Below are 6000 nucleotides of genomic sequence, written 5' to 3'. Positions count from 1 at the left end.
TCAACCTGGAGGCCTCCTGGCTGGTGGGATCTTCGAACACGGTGCAGAAAAGAGTCAGGAAGCCGTTCAGGTCCCACAGAACTGGATCTTCACATTCCCACAGGGGGGATGCCCAGGCCAGGGCACTGATTAATGAAGCCCCTACAGGACTGTGGGTCCCCAATGAAGCAGGGAGGAGCAGGTAGAGAAATCATCAGGCGACCACCCTGTACCAGAGGTGAGACGGTAGGCATCGACAATGTGGCAGAAACTGTGGGATCTGTGGAGTCCAAACGCCAGCTTAGATTCTCCACTGCTGAGGCGAGCATCTCCAGGGCCTTCTGCTGCTCAAGAATCCTTTGAGCTAGGCCCGTAATGGCTTGGAGGGCAAAGACCTCTACTGGGTCCATGGACTTGGCAATATGTTGTGGTGACGGTCAAGTTAGTGGACCCCTTGCCCAAGGTGGAGTTGACGCAACCTGAGAGGGCGAACCCCCGCAGGTCCCCACCATTGGGAGGTGAGGACGGGCTGGTGCAGGGGGCGGCTGGAGCTTCGCCAGTACCAACCCCGTTCCCCACGGGTTGAGCCTTTGGGTGCAGGGACCAGCTGGTCTTAGGTGGGCCTCTGTGAAGACGGTGGTAACAGCCGGGAGAATCATCCAAGGTCAGTCCAAGATCAGAAGCCAGAAGATCGCCGATAGCCTGTCCAAAGTCAGAAACCAGAGGGTCACTGATTGCCAGTCCAGAGTCAGAAGCCAGAGGGTTGCCAATAGCCAGTCTGAGGTCAAAATCAAGAAGATCCATCCACAGGAACCAAAGGATGGGAGCAGGAGCAGGAACAGGACTCGGAAGGCAGGAACAGGACTTGGAAGGCACCAACAAAGCACAGAAGACTCCACTGAAGTAAGCAGACTCATTGCCAAGTCAGAGTGTGTCCGGGAAGCCTCCTTATATGTGCAGAGAGTCCTGATGTCAGCTAAGCGTCGGGCTAGATTTTCCTGCTGCGGCCCCTTTAAGAGGCGGGACTCCGGTGCATGCGCGAGCTAGGGGGATGCCTGGAGGAGTCGGGGCCGGCGGCGTCAGAGCCGCGTGGCAGCAGGATGGTACGGGAAGTGGCGTTACTGGCTTGCTGCGGCGGCACAGAGCCCAGAGGTGACCCAAGGAAGCGGACAACAGGCAAGGGAAGGCGCCTGCGGCCCGTTGGTGCCAGCGGCACTAACACTGTGGGTCTCCCTATAGCATTGATGAAGCTATGGCGCATAGTCTTTAACATGTTGCTAAAGCTGCATGCCAAAGAGGCATGCCTCTTTGGTATAAACAGCAGGGAGGGAGGCAAAGCCGAGGGAGGATAAACAGCAGAAGAGGCATGCCTCTTCTGCTGTTTATCCTCCCTCGTCTTTGCTTTCTTCCATGAGTATCAAATAACAAAAAAATTTCTTCTTCTTCCGCGATTTCTACCTCAGTATGTGGACCTATGGACAGTATTGTCCAACATCCAGGACATAGCATATTGGATGATATGAGTTCAAGCTCTGTAATACCTTTGAACCCAGAACAATGGACCCCTCTTCCTCTGAGTTAAGTATTAGTACCATCTTCTTTACCTGATAAAGAAAATCTTCATAATGCATCAAGTGGAGCAAGCCTTTTCCTTTTCCCCCATCCTCCTCGCTCTTCCTTTCCCCCATCCTTCAACCAGATCTTTTCTATCCACCTTTCAGCCGGAGCTTCTCAACCCTCTCCTTCCTCATGGCCACCCGATTCCCCTGGGCCCCACCACGCCCATTCTATTCCGCTTACGCACAGCAATATATATCAGTCGCCTTTCTTTATGTATCGCTTGTTTTCCACTGTTTTTGCTGCCCCATTATATTTGTCATTTGTTTTTGACGACCTGTTTATTTATAATCAAATTTTAACTATAATGGTTTTATTTATAATTGCTTATCTATAATTATTTTTTTCTATATTCACCTGTTTTAGTTACAATTGCTTAGTTACAATTATTATTTTCTATATTCACCTGTTATTTAATGATTTGTCGACTTGTTTCAATGTAACGCCACAGCTGCAACTGTTCTTTTTCAATGGAAACTGATATGATTTGATATTTTTATCAAGAATGTCGGTATATAAAAATTCTAAATAAATAAATAAATAAATAAAGCCTGGAATGAAATTACCCTAGTGCTGGTTCCTGTTGTGCCACAATCAATACCCCAGGGTTTGAAAGCAGGTGATATACCTGCTGATACTGTTAATATTTCCCTGCAGAACATTTTGCAAGTAGAATCTTGAACCAAGAGCATCTTGGTGCGAACTGTGACCCAACTATGTGATTTCTCTGCAGGAGTTTAATCTAAAATGATTGAATTTGAGAGTCGGTTAGAAGGGGCACAGATGCAAACTAATAATTTAAAAGAAGAAGTAGCAACGCTGCATGCCTCTCAAGTTTCCAGTATTACGATAATTTGAATCTACATAATAGATTGGAGTTGCTATGTAGGGCACGCTGCGGTGCAGTACTCAACCTGTACTACTGCCTGAATCCTGAAACCTTGTCCGAGTCTTCCAAGAATCATGAAATCTCATCCTAGTCTCCAAGTGCCTACGTTTCGTCCTAGTCTCCAAGTGCCTTTTCTCGTCCAAGTCTCTAAATGTCTGTCTTATCCTTGTTCCAGTGCCATCGCCTGTCCTTGACCTCTGTCCGTCCTTTCGCACCTGCCGTTCCCAGGCAGCGGGTCTGAAAGGGCTATCGAGTGGCCGGAGGGCTACCCCAGAGACCAGCATTGCGTTGTTGGGTCTCTTCTGGTGTGTTTGGATTTGAAAGAGGTCAGGGTTCCGAGTCTCTAGCCTGTCCGCCCGTACTCGGATGCATCTCGCCTGCCTCAGTGCTTCTCCATAGTTTGCCCTCTGGGACCGTACCATGGTCTAAGAGCACAGTATCTTCCCTGAATCGGGACTGCTCCCTAGCACTCCCACAAAAAAAAGTGTAGCAAATTGGTTAGGCAAGACTTCCCTTGGCTAAATCCAAGTTGACTTTGTCCCATTAAACTATGATTATCTATATGTTCAATAATTTCTTTCTTTATAATAGTTTTTACCATTTTGCCTGGCACAGACATCAGACTCACTAGTCTATAGTTTCCTGGAGAACCCCTTGATCCCTTTAAAAAAAAAATGTCATTACATTGGCAACCCTCCAGTCTTCAGGTACCTTAGACTATTTTAATGATGGTTTACAAATTACTACTAGTATGTCTGCAATTTCATTATTTCAGTTCTTTCAAGACTGTGGGATGCCTACCCTCTGGGCCAGGTGATTTCCTAGCTTTAGTTTGTCAATTTTCCCTATTATATCTTCCAGGTACACTGACATTTGTTTCAGTTCTGCTGAATTATCATATTTGAATATCATTTCTGGCATGGGTATCTCTCTTACATCTTCCTCCATGAAGACTGAAGCAAAAACTTCATTTAATCTCTGATATGGCTTTGTCATCCCTCAGTGCCCCTTTTACCCTTTGATCATTTAATGGTCCAAACTGAGTCCCTCATAGGCTTTTTACTTTAAGGGGTACATTTTCAAAGGTACGCACACATGGACGCCCGATTTTATAACATGCGCGCGCAGGTGCTTTTAAAATCCGGCCCTAAATGTTCCTGAAAAACTATTTATTATGCGTTTTTTCCTCCACAGTAAGCTTCTTTACAAATGCTTTCTTTGCTTTCTTTATCAATGCTTTGCATCTAATTTACCAGTGCTTATGCTGTCTCCTATTTTCTTCATTTGGATCCCTTTTCCATTTCTTGAAAGATGTTCTTTTAGCTATTAGACACAATATGAAACAAAATAGGCAATATCATTGAAATTGCCTAATGTTTTTAAAAATGAAAGACCCAGAAAACAAATCGGAAGCCGATCCAAGGTTGCTGTGTAGCAGTAAACAAAGTGGAGATCGGTGTATAAGAAAGACCTTTATTGAAAATAGTACAACTCTGGCCGAGTTTCGCTCTTTTGTCAAGAGCTGCCTCTGGGGCAATACATGTCAGCAGGGCTGATGCCACAAAGTTATTCTCCCGCTCTGTCTATAGCGTATGTGCTCAAGTTGTTCCTTCTTAGTTATGCAGCAGCCTGTGTGATCCGGACCATGTCAATGCATTATCCAGCATGGGAAATTAGGATCACATTATTTTGTTTATATCTCCGGAGTTTAAATGTGTTTATAATCCATCTGACTGAAAAACTGCGGTGTGCGTTCAGACAGCGGCAGCACCTTCTGAATGCTGGATAATGCATTGATATGGTCCGGAGCATCAGCCCTGCTGACATGCATTGCCCCTGAGGCAGCTCTTTAAAAATGAAAGCACATCCCTAGTGATTATCCCCTTTTCCTTCAAACGTGCTGTGATCATGCTGCACCTTAAAAAAATTTCACTGGACTTTACCTGCCCTGCTAACTATTGTCCCATCTGCCTATTTCTTTTGCATCCAATTCATCTCTGCTGTCTTGACTTCCTTTCATCTCAAGCCAGTCTGGATCTTCTTTAATCTGGCTTGCACCTTTACATTTTGCACACTTGATAAAGTCTCCAAACCACTTTGGGACCAAGGTCAAAGGCCTTTATTTAATTCTCATCCTCCTCAACTTATCTGCTCCTTTAACACCATTGATCAATATCTACTTCTTGACACACCTTACTCCTTTGAATTTCTAGACTTTTCTGTATCCTGGTTTTCTTCTTACGTCTTCCATCGTGCTTTTACTGTATCCTCTGGTGGTTCTTCCTCCACTGCTATTGCTGTATTGGTCAGTTTGCATCAAGGCTCTATCTTGGGCCCCCTCTTCTCTTTTCTTTCTACACTTATAGAAATAGAAACATAGAAATGACGGCAGAAGAAGACCAAACGGCCCATCCAGTCTGCCCAGCAAGCTTTCACACTTTTTTTCTCCTCATACTTATCTGTTACTCTTGGCCCCCATCAGCAACCCCCTGGTTCCAGTTTCCCTCCTCCCCTGCCATCAATGTAGAGAGCAGCGCTGGAGCTGCATCCAAGCGAAGCATCCAGCTCAATTGGTCAGGGGTAGCAACTGCTGCAATAAGCAAGTTACTCCCACGCTTGTTTGTTTACCCAGCCTGTGCCATTCAGTCCTTGGTAGTTGTTGTCTGAATATAATTCCTCTTTTCTTTATTCCCCCCTGCTGTTGAAGCAGTGCATTGCGCTAGATATGTATTCCCAGTGAAGTATCAGGCTTAATTGATTCAGGGTAGTAACCGCCATAACAAGCAAGCTAGTCCCATAATAATTTGTTTACCCAGACTATGTAATTCAGTCCTTGTTGGTTGTTGCCTGAATAAAAATCCTCTTTTCCTCTTTCCCCCCTGCCGTTGAAGCAGAGAGCTATGCTGGATATGCACTGAAGGTAAAGTATCAGACTTATTTGGTTTGGGATAGTAACCGCTGCAACAAGCAAGCTACTCCCTGGTTTTTTTGTGAACGCTAATCCTTTTTTTCCACATTTCTTCTTGCCGTTGAAGCATAGAGCAATGCTGGAGTTGCATTGACAGTGAATATGTTTATTGAATAAGGGCATTATTCTCCAGGTAGTAGCCATAATTCCCGCAAACTACCCCCATGCCTCTTCTCTTCATTCACATCCTCTAGAATTTATGAATCCACAGTATTTATCCCACGCCCCTTTGAAGTCCTTCACAGTTTTGGTCTTTACCACTTCCTCCGGAAGGGTGTTCCAGGTATCCACCACCCTCTCCGTGAAGAAAGACTTCCTGACATTGGTTCTGAGTCTTCCTCTCTGGAGTTTCAAATCGTGACCCCTGGTTCTGCTGATTTTATTTCCAATGGAAAAGGTTTGTCATTGTCTTTAGATCATTAAAACCTTTCAAGTATCTGAAAGTCTGTATCATATCACCTCTGCTCCTCCTTTCTTCCAGGGTGTACATATTTAGATTCTTCAATCTCTCCTCATAAGTCATTCGATGGAGACCTTCCACCTTTTT

This window comes from Rhinatrema bivittatum, chromosome 9 (assembly GCF_901001135.1).
Source record: "Rhinatrema bivittatum chromosome 9, aRhiBiv1.1, whole genome shotgun sequence".
In the NCBI taxonomy this organism is placed as follows: domain Eukaryota; kingdom Metazoa; phylum Chordata; class Amphibia; order Gymnophiona; family Rhinatrematidae; genus Rhinatrema; species Rhinatrema bivittatum.
This window is presented reverse-complemented; position numbering follows the sequence as displayed.